Raw genomic sequence first — 16389 nt, 5'->3', positions numbered from 1 at the left:
GTGATAGAGGCACAAGGTGATAAGCAGAAAAACGCATGCCCTCTCGAGGCTTAAGCTGGTTACTGGATCACATCTGCCTCATCCTATTGGCCAAAGCAAATCACATGGCCAAACCGGAAATCAAGAGGTGAGAAAATAGACTTGGCCTCTTTGGGGAGGAAGTGAAAAGTCACATGGTAAAAGGCAGGGAAAGAGGGAAGGGTGGAAAACTGGGGCCAATAATAGCAATCTGCCACACTAACTGATATAGGACCAACATTTATTGTTATCTTAATAGCTCAAAATAGTTATAAAATAGGTTGTAAAACTATAAAGAAAGTTGTTACGCCAGATCTGGCAGTCATTTGAAACCTACCTTATGTTAGCTAATCTGTGCACATATTTGTGTTCATTTGCGTGTATGTGTGTGTGAAGAAGCAAAATTCAATTTTGAATTATGCTTTGGTGTCTATATAAGCTTATCTCTGTTCAGACATGAATTATTCATACTCTAGATTTAAAATATTTCTTTTCCCTGCATATACTATTGATTTAATGATCATAAAAACCATTTATTTGTAAAAATGAGATATTTTTGGAGCTAACAGTGAACCTTTATGGATGAACATGTTTAACTGGTTTTACTGGGAAAAGGCACAGGTGGTGAAAGCCTGGAACTTTTCACCGTCCTCATTCTGTTTATCCTCAGATGCTTTCCTGAGGCTATGAGTATAATATGAACAACCATAACAATAACCATAACTAATGCTCATGTAGTGCTTAGTATGGACCAGGCACTATTCTAAAGTGCTCTACATAAATGACTTCATTTAATCTCACAATGACCTTATAAAGTTCTATTATCATGCCCATCATACAGACAAGGAAACTGAGGGACAAAGTCAGATGTGTGGTAAATGGCAGATCTTGGATTCAAACACAGGTTGGTTCCAGATTTCATCATCTTATACGTTACAATAATGTTGGAAACTCCATCATTGTACTCTACCACACTGTGATATTATTTTGTATTCATATTATTGTCTCTCTGGGCTGTGAATTTCTGGAGATTAGAGATGGTTTTATTAATTTTTGTATCCCCATTACTAGCAGAGTGTCTGGAACATGGCAAATAGTATGAAGGTTATTGATAGTCATCGGATACAGAAATAAATTTTATCACCATAACAATAAGCAATTTTTCTAATCTCCAATTCACTTATATTCTCGTTTGCCATGCTACCCTGATATGCACTTAATCTTGACTCATTCTTTCTGCGCTATTTTTGTGGGTGAATTTATTTTTCCTCCCCTTAAAACCGTAGAGTCCTAAGTACTTCAATGATGTTAGTCTGGGGCTGGCCCCATGGCCAGTAGTTAAGTTTGCGCACTCTGCTTCAGCAGCCCAGGGTTTCGCCGGTTCGGATCCTGGGCACAGACATGGCACCACTCATCAAGCCATGCTGAGGCGGTGTCCCACATGGCACAACCAGAAGGACCCACAACTAGGATATACAACTATGTACTAGGGGGCTCTGGAGAGAAGAAGAAGAAGATAAAAAAAGAAGATTGGTAACAGATGTTAGCTCAGGTGCCAATCTTTAAAAAAAAAAAAATGATGTTAGTCTCCCAGTGACACCAGTAGTCAACACAGCTCCATAATACAGATTATAATGAGAAATAGGTCAAGTGCGGAGTTTCTTCTTTTTCTGTTTGATGTAAGAAAATGTAGGCATTGGTCTAAAAATGAGAGTTCTTTAATTAATTATTCATCTGTTTTAAAAGAAAAGTTAAATATCAAATCTCTGACTGCAATGAACTCTTCTAAAATATGTAGAATCAACAGTAGGATGCTCCCTCCTCCAAGAAGTCTTTTGGGACGCCAGCAATTAATTGTGGTCTTTCCCTGGAACCTTTGTGGTGACTTTATTTTGATAATTTATGCTCTTACAGCATCTCCATTATTGTTTCCAGCAGGAACTTAAATTATATTCCATACACATTCAGTACCATGACGTATTAGAAGTCTCAAATACAGAGCTGGAAGGGAACTCAGAAATGGCTTAGAGGAAATATAATATCTTTTGGTTCCCTTTAATATTAAGTTTAATGATTTACTGACTAACAAATATAATGCAAATAGACTTGGCTTTGCTTCTTGTGATACCATATTTGCACAAATGTTGATGAATTAGACCTGGAACTGGACACCACCATTAGATTATAAGTTTTTGGAGGGTAAAGTTCGTATATTATTTGTTGACACACCACCAGCACCTAATATGGCGACTGGTGCATAACAGATAGCAATGAAAAGATGGATGGATGGATGGATGAATAGGTGAATGGGGGACGAATAACAAAGTCTAGTTACAGTTTTTATATTAAGTATTAGAGTCTTCTGATCACAAAGAGATATTGTCTACTCAAGAAGTCTACAAGGCAATGGAAACACTTATTTTCTCACCAAAATTAGTAGCAAGAGTCATAACACTAATTACTAAAAATACAAGACAAAGCGAAAAAGTAAAAACAGTATCTTTTCAACCATCTCTACCACAAATTATGCTTCTGCTTGAATACTGTCCTTCAAACATGGGGAGGCAGGCTTATTTAATCCTAATTTGCTGCCTGTGCTCACAACAGTCTTGCAGCTTCCTTGAAGGAGACATTACTCTCTCAGACATACATTTGGGTGTGCTTGTTAAAAGTCATTCACATTACTTTGTATGTGTTTCATTAAGTGAAAAGATGACATCTGGAAAAACAAGAGATGACAGAGGTAAAAATATTAACTTTACTGAACTAATGAAATAATATGGTCATCAGCGGGGGGATTTAGTGGCAAAATAAGAGTTTCAAAATATTTCTTCGAGTCCTTAGCTACAGGATTGATAAAACACGTCAATTACAAGACAGGTCTCATCTACATTTCACTGTGGAAGGCTGCAGTTTCAAAGGACTCATTTTTAGCTGTTGCTTCCTTTCTGTTCCGTAATATTTAAGTAGGTGTCTAGACAGAAGAGCTGGAAGCATGCCTTGAACATCTGACTATCATTTTGCAGCTTCCTGTGAACTGTCTTTAAAAGCAAGTACTATTATCCTGTGTACCTTCGTGACAAGGACATTTTGACATTTTCCTAATAAATTATTGATAAGTGCATTGAGAGAGGTAAAGAGCTATAAAACTGCTATTATCTAACTTTAAGCATCCTGTAGTTCATTTTTTCACGCCTACTATTACTGTATTTTTTTAGATCATTTAAACTGTGAGAATTCTCTACGTTCGTTAGAATTTATACCTAGCAAGGTCTTGGGGCTTTTCAGGCTTCTATGGAAACCACTGATTATCAAAAGAAGAATACAGGATTTTTTATTTATATGAAATTTTTATTTTCTCTATCATAACTTTTTTTAAAGATTTCCCTCCTCCTAGGATAAGATTATATCAAGAGATCTAAAAATGTAATTTTCCATTTTGATTGTTGAAATCCTGGGATCATTGTTATTCTGTCAGCTATATCACAGTTATATTTGTCATAGTTATTGTTATAACAGTGACCATTGATAGCAACTTCCCCTCTAGAGCTTTCTTTTTTCTCTTAAGCACATTTTGAGAATATTTTTCAAGAACCACCCTTGTTTCCTTCTAGAAAACCATATTCTGTTCCACTGTTGGAAGCCACCAAGCTCAGCCTCTACCTGGATTTTACCACCATAACTTTCCAGGTCCTGGGGATTAAAATCATAGATTTACGTCTCCTTTTTTACTCTAATTTCCCATGTTTACCTCCACTAAGCAGTTACCTCATTTGTCTAAACATGTATTTCTATATCTTCTTTTATTACTGATCTGTCTCCTTAAATTTTAAAGATTTTTTCCCCCTCTTTTCTACCAAGATCCTAAGAATTCTTTTAAAAAGCTGTAGGAAAAAAATAAAATCCTCTGGATAAGATTTAGTGTCGACAGGAACTGACCTCATTAATAAACGCAAATTTAAAAATTATGGATAATGTGGAAAAAATGAAAAAGATTATTTTCTATGATATTAGGCTGATTATTTTTTATTTATTTATTTGTTTGTTTTTTAGGAAGATCAGCCCTGAGCTAACATCTGCTGCCAATCCTCCTCTATTTGCTGAGGAAGACTGGCCCTGAGCTAACATGCGTGCCCATCTCCCTTTACTTTATATGTGGGACGCCTACCACAGCATGGCTTGCCAAGCGGTGCCAGGTCCTCACCCGGGATCCGAACCAGGGAACCCTGGGCTTCCGAAGGAGAATGTGTGCACTTATCCACTGCGCCACCGGGCTGACCCCATTTTCTATGATAAAATATTGTTCCCCCCACACCCCATCCCCTGCCAAATATATGAAAGTGATCTAATAAAACAGAGAAAATAAAGTCGTACTTTCTTCTCAGTTGTGTCATCTTGTTATTGCCATTTTAAGTTGCAGCTTGACTCTGACACTGGCAATAGTCATGAGATATGTGGATTAGAGAGAGAGTGACAAGAGCCAGTGAAAAGATTTGGGAGGCATCAAGGAGAGGGGCTTCTAACATCTCTGCTGTTTGCTAAAATAGGCTTTTGTTCAAATGGAAATCTCCAGTCATCTCTAAAATAATTGATTGGCAAATACAATGAGTGACCTAGCTGAACCAGAAAGAATTTGAAAAGTACCAACAACAAAATTATATCCTTTTAGCTGAATACGTTTTCTTTTCACTGAAATATGATTGACTCATAATAATGCTAATTATGCCTAATTATCATCTCAATTATTTTACCCTAGCAAGAACGTTTCATCATTATGGTGTTTATCAAAGTTATCTAATAATAATTTATATTGTTTCCACTTTTTTAAAAGAAAAGTTCTACCGGTTTAAACACACTACCATGGTTTTGAGATATATATGATGATTATTATTGGCTTTTATTTGATTGTAGGCCTTTGATGAGTTGGAGAGAAGAGATTTTTCTAAAGCCTTCCATAATAAGTTCTATCAGGATACTAGTTTAAGTGGCGTAACTGGACCTCGATGGGACAACCACCTCTGGCTTTACTGATTAGTTAGGAGAGTTGAATTATCTTTTTCTGGGATGAATGTGGCCAAAGATCTGATACAAAAGCAACAAGAAGAAAACATTAAGCTACTACTATAGCCTCAGAGTTGCTAAAAAACCCACAAAACTTATAGACGATTAAATGGGAGAATTCTCCTTTAAGATCTCTATCATGTCTTCAGCCCACCGGCCTTTGAACATCTCCAGACTTGAGGAAGTCAACTGACCAAAACCGCCCCTCCCATCAGTGGAAAGTCCTTTTTTCCTTGGAACAGAAATGCTCCTAGCTCTTAGTCCCACCTCTACTTCTTGGGGCCACATAGAACCCGTTAAAAACCTCTTCTAGAGGCTGGCCCAGTGGCCGAGTGGTTAAGCTCGTGCACTCTGCTTCAGGCGGCCCAGTGTTTCCTTGGTTCGAATCCTGGGGGCGGACATGGCACTGCTCATCAAACCATGCTGAGGCGGCGTCCCACATGCCACAACTAGAAGGACCCACAACAAAGAATATACAACTATGTACCAGGGGACTTTGGGGAGAAAAAGGAAAAAAAGAAAATCTTAAAAAAAACAAAAAAAACCTCTCCTACATGACAGACATTCAGTTTTAATAATGATGCTTCACATTCATAAAGCATATGCTGTTTGACAGAGTGGTTCCATGTACATCATCACATTTAATCCTATCAATGGCCCTGTGACATAAGCATAGTTATCCTCTATTGCACAGAACATTTTCCTCACTGCTGTCTCCCCTTTATCTTTCTCCAAACCTCTCACTCAACCTTCAAGTCTTTGTATTCCCTTCTGTTCTAGCTGCCACCCTCTGAATTCTCTCTCTCTTGTCTATTTTTCTTTGTTTTAAAAGTGTTGCTCTGAGAACTGAATGTCCTCCTTCAGGCCTGGTTGTCACAATTCATGCTTTACCTAGTGTGGTCAAAGACTGTTCTCAAAAGGCAATATGAGATTGCATAAGTGCTTTTGACCACGCCATCCTATGGAGGATCAACCTTGGCTTGAACTCAACTAAAACTTTGAAGAGTTTTAATCACGTGGCTGCTAAGTCACCATCACCCATTCTGTACTTTGTGAAGGTTTTTTGTCTTTTTGGTTTGGATTTTGATTATTTCTTTTAAAGATTGGCCCTCAGTCTTTCAAAGATTGAGCTAACATCCAATGCCAATCTTTTTTTTTCCTTCTTCTTCTCCTTAGAGCCCCCAACTACATAGTTGTATATTCTGGTTGTAGCTCTTTCTACAACTAGTTCTACTATGTGGGATGCTGCCTCAGCATGGCTTGATGAGCAGTGCTAAGTCCACACCCAGGATCCGAACCAGCAAAACCCTGGGCTGCCAAAGTGGAGCACGCAAACTTAACTGCTTGGCCATGGGGCTAGATCCTGGATTTTTTATTTTAATTTTAGAACAGCACCAATTTCCTCCTGGGATCTGGGGTGAATGGACTGACCACTGGACAAGGGCAGATATGACCTGAGTTCAAGTTCCTGCTGTATCGCTAATTATTTGTCTTTCCATCTCAGTAAATGGCAACCCCATCCTTCCAGTCACTCAGGCCCAGAACCTTGAAATCAGCCTTGACTCCTCTCTCAAAATTCCTACTAGTTTCCCCTTCAAACATTTCTAGAAGCTGATCATTTCTTCCTGCCTCCATCACAACCTCTCAGGTTCATGCGACGTCAATTCTGGCTGGATTGCTGCAGCAACCTCCTAATTGGTCTACTCACTTCCGCATTTGTCCCTCTCGAATCTACTTTCTCTACAACAGCCAGAGCAATCCTTTTAAATCATGTCAGAACATGTTATTCCTCTGCTCAGAACTCTCCAGTGTCTTCTCATTTAATTCAGAGCAAAAGGTAAAATATTTACAATGCCTCAGGGCCCCCTAAGATCTATTCCTTCCCTTCCACCCCCATGAGTCTTTCCTTGTCTTGAACTTCTTTCCACCTTGGTCAGCCATCTGGGCCTGGACTCCTTGTGCTCTTCAGACTCACTAAACCTAGCTCCTCTTGAGGACCTTTCCACTTGTTGCCTCTACATGTAACCCTCTTCTTCCAGATTTCTGCTTGGCCCATTCCCTCATTGCTTTCACATCTCTGCTCAAATGTCCCATTATCAGAGGACCCTTCCCTAGCTGTATAGAGTAGCACCCCAGTCCTCTGTAGCCTGCTTTATTTTGCTCCTAGAACTTCCCACTACCTGCATTATTACATTGTTAAAAGATAAACTGAGCCATATGAAAAATTTAATTTAATTTAATTTTTTTTTTTTTTTAAGGAAGATTAGCCCTGAGCTAACTACTGCCAGTCCTCCTCTTTTTTTGCTGAGAAGGCCTGGCCCTGAGCTAACATGCAAGCCCATCTTCCTCTACTTTATATGTGGGATACCTACCACAGCATGGCTTGCCAAGTAGTACCAGGTCTGTACCCGGGATCCCAACCAGTGAACCGAGGGCTGCTAAGAAGCGGAACGTGCGAACTTAACCGCTGCGCCACGGGGCTGGCCCCATATGAAAAATTTGAAGAGTTCATTTGAACAAAAACTGATTCCAATCAGGCAGCATCAAACCAGAAGTGGTTAGGAGCATTCCACCGACAGGAGCCAAGGGTGAGAAAATAAGCGTTTCAGTTGCCATAAGCCTACTGAGTAGATAATAACTTCTTGTGATCAGAGGACACTACATATACCTTATATACCTTATATTACTGTGGTCTGGGCAGGGAGCTGGCTTCTATGTGCTTCCTCAGATTCGCCCTGGTTCTTAGTTCTCCCAATGTCATAAGGGCTGAGTGCCCGAGTGGCATCTTTTTCAAATTTTATGCCCCCTTCCTCAGGGATAGGAAACGTGAGAAGGGCTGCCTTTCTGATTTTGAAAATGAAAATATATTTTACATCAAAAAAGAAAAGAAAACTAATGCCAAAGTTCTTTCTATCATGTAAAGTTTAGGGATGACCATGCAGCTTCATTTTTTCTCAGAAAAAAAAAAAAAAGAGAGGACACAAATTACTAATATCAGAAATGAAAGAGGGGAAACACTATAGATCCATGGACATTAAAAGGATAATAAAGGAATAGTGTGAACAATCCCATGCTTACGAATTTGATAACTTAGATGAAATGGACCAATTCCTTGAAAGACACAATCTGCCAAAACTCACAAGAGAAGAAATAGACAATCTGAATGGGCCTATTTCTATTAAAGAAATTGAATCAATAATTAATAATCTTCCAAACCAGAAAGCACCGGGCCCAGATGGGTTCACTGGTGAATTCTACCAAAGATTTAATAAAGAAATTATACCAATTCCCTACAATCTCTTTCATAAGATGGAAGCAGAGGGAACACTTCCTAACTCATTCTATGGGGCCAACGTCGCCCTAATACAAAACCAAAGACATCACAAGAAAAGAAAACTGCAGGCCAATATCTCTCATGAACATAGATTTAAAAAATCCTCGACAAAATATTAGCATATTGAACTCAACTATGTATAAAAAATAATTATACACCATGACTAAGTGGGATTTATCCCAGGTATGCAAAGCTGGTTTAACATTGGAAAATCAATTTAGGGAAGCTATCACCTCAACCAGTTAAGAAGAATCAAATGATTGTATCAGTAGATGCAGAAAAAGTATTGACAGAATTCGATACCCATGCGTGATAAAAACTCTCAGCAAACTAGGAACAGAGGGGAACTTGCTCAACTGGATAAAACCTACCACTAACATAGCGCCAAGGGTGGCAAATTAGACGTTTTCCCACTAAGATCAGGAACGGCAAGGATGTCCCCTCTCGCCCTTCAACATCGTACTGAAAGTAGTAGCTCCTGCAATTAAGACAAGAAAAGGAAGCAAAACGGATGCAAACACGCCGGCTGCCCCGCCAGGGTCCCAGTCTACACCCGCACTTACTACCGGCCCCCGGCGGAGGGGCAGCCTCTGAATTGACCGCAGCTTCTGTTGGGTCAGCGCGGGGAGGGACTCGCCCGGCGTGTCGTCGGCGCCGCCCAGCCTGTTGTGACCCGCCCGAGCTCCCGCCCGTGTCCCCCGCTGGTCCGCGGTCCCCGCACCGCCTCGACGGCGACTCCGCGGGACGCGCGCACCGGGCCGCCCCCCCGCGTCCCGAGCGGACAGCGTCCTGGGGCACCTGCCTTGCTCCTGTCCCGGCCAGGTGGTGCGGGGCTTCGGGCGCGGCCCCAGCAGGTGGGCATCCCCACCCAGGGAGGGTGAACGCGGGAGGCGCGGAGCCCACCCACCCAGAGCCGGCTCACGTCGGGGCGGGGACTTCAGCGGGCCGGCTGGGGCCGGGTCGTGGGCCTGCGGCAGAGGTGACACCCTCCCCGCCGCCCGGCTCCCGCTTTGCCGAGGCAAAGGCCCTTTGGTCGCGCTGAGGGAGCTCGTCCTTGCCGGTGGCTCCGCTCCCCGGGGACGGGAACGGGCTCGGGGCTGGTGAGGGCGGGAAGCCGGGGCTGAGTTCCTGGATCCCCCTTTCCCGCCTCCGATCCAGCCGCGATAGAGCTGCCAAGCGTGGCAGGTGTCTTGCCCATTGGAGAAAGCAATGTGGGCCAGATTGGCTAAATTCTCAAGCCCACTGTAAGGTTTTCTTTTCCTTAAAACTGTTATCAGCGGTTGAATGAAAGCCACATATCTTTTTTGGACTGTCTACATTAGTTTTAATAGTTAGGATTTGACAGTGTGCGTAATTCATCCTTAAAAATACACACCAGGGCTGCCCCTAGTCTTTGAGCTTAGGGCCTAGGCATGCGTATTTCTAAAATAAGAATCCTTTCAAAAAATTCTGAACCTGCTTAAGAAAGACTAGATCTAAAAATCCAGCTGTTCATGTACCTGTTTTCTTCACCCACCTCCAGAGTGTATGTCTTTTTGGAAAGCTTTATACACTTAACGATAATTTGGTACCGTGTTCCTAACCTGTGCGCATGAAGAGGAAAGAAATCGGAACCAGAACATGGAACGATGGGATTGATAATCATAGGAAAGGTCTTAGGAATCTTGTGAGCATAAGGATTTAGACTAGCCTTGCATGTGATTTTTATAAATATTTAATATGAAACTCTTAACACTCGGAATATTGACTTCTGTTGTTTGGCTAACTTTCCTGAACAAGTAGTAGATAATATTCCAGCTGATGTCTCCACTGGCATTTATTATGGGTGGGCCAGCACTGGAAGTGGAGATGTCCATAAGATGGGGGTGAGCATAGGATGGAACCCAAACTACAGGACTGCAAAAAAGTCCATGGTAAGAATTGTGTTTAGCTTTGTATCTGAAAATGGGATGATGATTTAGGGTACTATGCAGTATTAGATGCACATAGAACTCATCAGGGGTAATCATGATATAGTCTAACTACTAGAAGTTTTGGCAGCGTACTTGAAGGATTTAAAAGTGAAGTATTTAGTTACTATTTGAATGGAATAACTTTTTCCCTTCACTTTCATTCTATTTTTGTCTTAGGATATGAAGTGAGTCTCTTGTAAAGGGGGCATAGGTAAATCATGTTTTTTAAACTTTTCTGCTAATCTCTGCTTTTTGATTAGAGAGTTTAATCCATTTGCATTTAAACTAATTCCTGGTAAGGAGAGGCTTCTCCTATTTTGCTATTTGCTCTTTATGTGCCTCATGGGTTTTTTCATCCATCATTTCCTCCATTACTGTCATTTGTGTTTAGGTTTTTTTTGTAGTGACATATTTTGATTCCCTTATTTCCTTTTGTGAGTTTTCTATAGATATTTTCCTTGTGGTTACAATGGGGATTGCATTTAACATCCTAAAGCTATAAAAATCTAATTTGAATTTATACCAACTTAACTTTAATAGTATACAAAAACTCACAAATTACATCTTTACACATTGTGTGCCCAATAACATAGATATAATAATTCTTATGCATTTATCTTTTAAATCATGTAGAAAATAAAAAGTGGCGTTACCAACCAAAATTAGAATGATATTAATTTTTATAACTGCCCATGTATTTACCTTTGCTGAAGATAAAAGCGAAGTGTTTAAGATCATGTTTCATAAAATTGAGCTTGCCACAGTTAATGTAGTTTGTTCACCCTTTAATAACTTGGTCACCCTGTTAAGATAGAACTGCTTACCAGAAGGATGGTACTTTCTGATGAAATTGCAGGTGATGCTTTTTTTTCTCTTTGAAATCACTTTGAGGGATGCTCTTCTGTTCTTTCACAGGACCAACGCAGCTCAAGTGCTTGATCTGCCAGATATGATCGAATCTTTTGATCAGCTCAAGAGTGTGGCAAAAACAGAATTATGGTGATCTAACTTTCCTCCTCTTTGAAGAGCTTACAGATGAGAAGTGTGGCACAGTTGGAAAACCACAGGGCTAAATGCTGTATAAGCAATAGAAATGGCCCAGAACTACTTACCATTATGCTCAATATTTCTCTTAGTTTTGAGTTTTAAGGATGTGAAAATTATTTGTTGAAGTAGATAAGGAAAAGACTTGATGAAAGAACACAAAATTTCCTTCAGTAGAATGAGGGAGGAAATGAAGGGAAGGGAGGCTATCCTATCACTCATTTTTCCTTATCAGCTACTCAGAAGACAGACCTATTAGACTATAACTATAGAGCCAGGTAAGGAATGCCTTGACAAGTCCTTCCATAGTCAGGAGAAACTCAATTTTCCACTGGTAGGAGATTCATACTTTTCAGAGTTTTTCTTTTCTTTGCTAATAACAGACATCTCTGATGTGCTTGTTCAGGTCTTTTTCCCTTTTTAAAAAATTGGATCAGCTATCTTGTTGACTTAAAGAAGTTCTTAATATATTCTAGATCCAGTCACTTTGTTGGAATTATGTATTGCCAATACCTTCTCCCTCTGTGTTGCTTTTTTTTTTTTAATTCACTTAATGGTGTGGTGTCTTTTGAAGAATAGAGGTTGTTAATTTTTATATAGTCCAATTCATCGTTTTTCTTTCATGGTTAGTGGTTTTTATATTCTATTTAAGAAATCTTTGCCTATTCCAAAGTCATGAATATATTCATCTAAGTTTTCTTAGAAAAACTTAGTTGTCTTTTTACATCAAATTGATTTTTTTAGTATAGTGTGAGGTAGGGATCAAAATTATTTTTTTTCATGTGGATATTGACCCAGCCCATTTATTGAAAATGCCATCATTTCCTGACAGCACTGCAGTGTCACCGTGGTCATAAATCAGGGGACTTTATATGTCTGAAAGTCCAAAGTGCACTCATACCTACTTGGTCTCCTAGTCTATCCTTGGGCCATTACAACATTGTCTTAATGTCCTTAGCTTTATAATAGGTTTTGATATTTGATTGTATAAGTCCTCCAGTTTTGTTTTAAATATTTTCTTGGATAATTTTGGCCTTTTGCATTTCCACATAAATTTTAGAATCACTTGTCAGTTTCCATCATTAAAAAAAGTCCAACAAAACCCTGCTAGGATTTTGATTGGAATAACATTGAATCTGTAGGTCAATTTAGGGAGAGTGGACATCTTTACCATTTCTCACAATAACGTTTTGTAATGATCAGTGTCAAGGTCTTACAAATCTTAGCTTTCTTTTTGTTCAAACGTTTACTGAAAAGAAAAAATGTGAGTCAAATTTATTGGTTTAGTACAAAGCTATGGGGCACTTTACATCTTCTAACTCAAACCGTTCAATTGCAGATGAGCAACCTGAGCCCCAGAGAGGTTAGGTATGCTGTTAACCAAGTGTGGAACACAGACTTGATTCTTAACTCAAGCTGTTACTATAGCTCTGCCCTGCTTCTCTTAGACACTTTGAACTTAGCTTAGCGTACTATTTCACCTCTTCTATACGTGATTTTAGATTTAGCAATCTAACAGAACCAAAGTTCTAAGAAGAGCTATGTTATAAAGAAAAATCCTGTTTCTTCCTTTTTTTTTTTTTGAGGAAAATTAGCCCTGAGCTAACAGCTGCTGCCAATCTTCCTCTTTTTGCTGAGGAAGACTGGCCTTGAGCTAACATCCCTGTCCATCTTCCTCTACGTTATATGTGGGACACCAACCACAGCATGGCTTGCCAAGCGGTGCCATGTCTGCACCCAGGATCCGAACTGGCGAACCCCAGGCTGCCGAAGTGGAATGTGTGCACTTAACCACTGTGCCAGCGGGCCAGCCCAGAAAAGTCCTGTTTCTAATAATATTCATATTTTCTTCTTTTAAATTGTTTAAGTCAGGGTTCTTTTTTTAATAGACTTCATAAAATCCATAAATATCATTAAGTTGCTTGTGAAATTTTTCATAGGGACACTTGAAGAGATCCCTATTTTAATGACCTCGAAGGATCTTGACGCTTCCCCCAACAGATCAAAAAGTTTATGAAAGACTAGGTTTTTATGTGTGTGTGTGAGGAAGATTGACCCTGAGCTAACATCCATTACCAATCTTTCTCTTTCTGCTTGAGGAAGATTGTCCCTGAGCTAATATCTGTACCAATCTTCTTCTATTTTGTATGTAAGGTGCCTCCACAGCATGGCTTAATGAATGTTGTGTAGGGCCGCACCTGAGAACCCCCTGCCTCCTAAGCGGAGCACGTGAACTCAACCACTATGCCACCAGGCTGGCCCTGTTTTATTTTTTCTAAGAGAGAAAATAAAACTCACCTAACAGTCTCATGTGATGTTTCCTTTCTTTTTTTGGTCTGGATCATTTTAAGAGAACGTGGTGAACTTTCTATGTTGGGTAAGAAAGAATAAACACTTAATTATTGAATTCAGATTTTCATGTTTGATTTCTTTTAAATAGGCCATTCTTGTTAAGTGTAAGTTGCTCTTATTATCTCTTTATTGGTTTTATTAATCTGAATGATCTAGCTGTACTCTTAGCTGATTTGTGGTAGATGCTTCAGTTTTAAGGATCACTTCATAGATTAGATTTTCTTAAGCCATATACTTCAAATATACTACTTGTCTCAAGTTACAAGTTTCTAAATTGCTTAAACTTCTCATTTTCCAGCCACCATCCTAGTTCACCCTCAGCCATCTTCTGTATTTGTTTACTCTCTTCATTGGTTTTTCTAACTTTTGGGCTCAGATTTATTCTTTATAGGAGTCTACTAAAATTCAGATTCCAGAACATCTTCTATCTCCTGCATCATTTTGCATCAATAGGTCCTGTACCCGTTTGTCACATGATTTTTGGTCAGGAATCTACACTGACTTTTCTACCCCCACATCAGTCTTCAGCTCTGTCTAACCCTCATAGGTTTCTGTAACATGGTGTGGATCAGAGACACATGGATCCTGATTAACCATAGGAGAAGTTCTTTTAGCAGTGACATCTCTTAACACTTTGCTTATTCCCTCTTTGGTATCTTTGCTCGGTTTTTTTCCCTTAAGACTCGTAGTTACTATGGTGCATGTTAGTCTTTTCTATAAACAGCAAATCATACCAAATTTGTAGGGTAACATTTATGTGACTCAGTTGTACTGTTTACATGTAAGGTCAGGGGCAGGAGAAGGAACAATGGAAGAATTCAGGAAAAACTGCACTTAGATTTTAACCTGTCTTTAAAATTTTAATGAAGGTTGATTGTTTCATTCATTAAATTACCCAACCATAAACATGAATATATATTTCAAATTTCAGGTTCTATAATCTGATAGTAATCTTTTGAAATATTTTTTTGACTGTAGGAAACTCATATCATGCATACCTTCAAAGAGAACTTCTATGGGGAAATCCTCAATGTGGCCATCATTGGCCACCTCAGACCGGAAAAGAACTTTGATTCTTTAGGTAATTCTTATTTAGATCATAAATATTACTGCAGCTACTTCTACTGCTCCTACTAGGAATAACCACGGCAGGACAGATAATATCTGAGCGTTTAATACGTGCCGGACACAGTTTTACGTGCTTTACATGAATTAGCTCATTTCATCCCCACAATAACCATATGAAGAATCATTCTGTCCATTTCACAGATGAGGAGTTTGGTACAGAAAGATTAAGTAATTTGTCCAGGGTCACATAGTAAGTAACAGAGCCTAGATTCAAACCCAGCAGGCTGGCTGCCTCTCTCCAACAGTATGAAGTTAATGAAATCTTTATTTCCTTTTCACATTTTAAGGAACAAGTAAGAATTAATACTGTAATGAATAATGGGTGCCTTGCAATGCTTGAAGTGTAAGAAACAGTAAATCAGAACATTTGAAACAAATGGTTTCAAGTATCTTAGTGTAATTTGATAGTTTTAATTCTACTGCAGAGTTGCTTTTACAAGTGTAAATACTGAGGAGAATTGATAGTGAATACTTGTGTCTTCCATTTGGTGTTTGCAATGTATCTTTTTGCTAATGCCTTTCTCTGAGAAATTGCCAGAAGGTTAAGGACATCTTTTGTGTACCATTGACTTTTATTTGAATCTGGAAGAAGGGATGGAACAAACATTTACTGGGCATTTACCCCGTGCTGGAGACGCTGCCAGCCTCAGAGTTTGTAGGAGAGGCTGCACACAGGAGCAGTGAAAAGTCTAGCAGTGGCTTATAATCATCTTTGCCTGGTATATTCTCTCTGCAGAGTCACTTATTTCAGCAATTTGAGATAATGTGGAAGAAGCTAAGAAATGACTAGATTTACTAGCAAATTTGAAACTCAAGGAAGATAGCTTCTTCCAGGTTCCGAAAAGCAACTAATGAATGGCCACTGATGAAAAATCGTCTTATTTATTTATTCACTGTTTTCTCGTATTTTAGTAGTCATAACTGCAGTCTCATCTTGGTTATATATTTTTTTAAAGATTTATTTATTTATTTATTTTTTCATTTCTCTTCCTAAAGCCCCCTAGTACATAGTTATGCATTCTATGTTGGGGGTCCTTCTAGCTGTGGCATGTGGGACGCTGCCTCAGTGTGGTTTGATGAACAGTACCATGTCCGCGCCCAGGATTCGAACCAACGAAACACCGGGCCGCCTGCAGCGGAGCGCGTGAACTTAACCACTTGGCCACGGGGCCAGCCCCCAACATCTTGGTTATATTTTAAAAATCAAACATTTTCCTACAGCTGTGAATTAGTTTAAACAGTACAGTGTAGTTCCCATAGGATACTTCCACTGTTCAATTAAACGCATCATGCTACAGTACTAAAAGGATTCATTTTAAAAATCAAGATTCTTTTTTATCCAATATGTTGATTCAAATATACCACTAGAAAGGTCTTACATGTCTGATAGTGGAAATGAGATGTATATAAGCATGGGTAAAAAGACAAGTCACTAGTTTGAGATGAGAAAGATAATTCTCATGGTAAAATACTAGCATGTCTGTGCTTGTATAGCATGTG

General features: G+C 39.3%; 1 pseudogene; it reads left to right on the top strand.

Moving 5' to 3' along the window:
• LOC124230558 (riboflavin kinase-like) overlaps positions 1–15755 on the top strand; it is a 34015-nt pseudogene extending 18260 nt beyond the window's left edge.
• Positions 15756–16389: the final 634 nt, after the last annotated feature.

The sequence above is a fragment of the Equus quagga genome, chromosome 19 (genome assembly GCF_021613505.1).
Source record: "Equus quagga isolate Etosha38 chromosome 19, UCLA_HA_Equagga_1.0, whole genome shotgun sequence".
NCBI lineage: Eukaryota > Metazoa > Chordata > Mammalia > Perissodactyla > Equidae > Equus > Equus quagga.
This window is presented reverse-complemented; position numbering and strand designations above follow the sequence as displayed.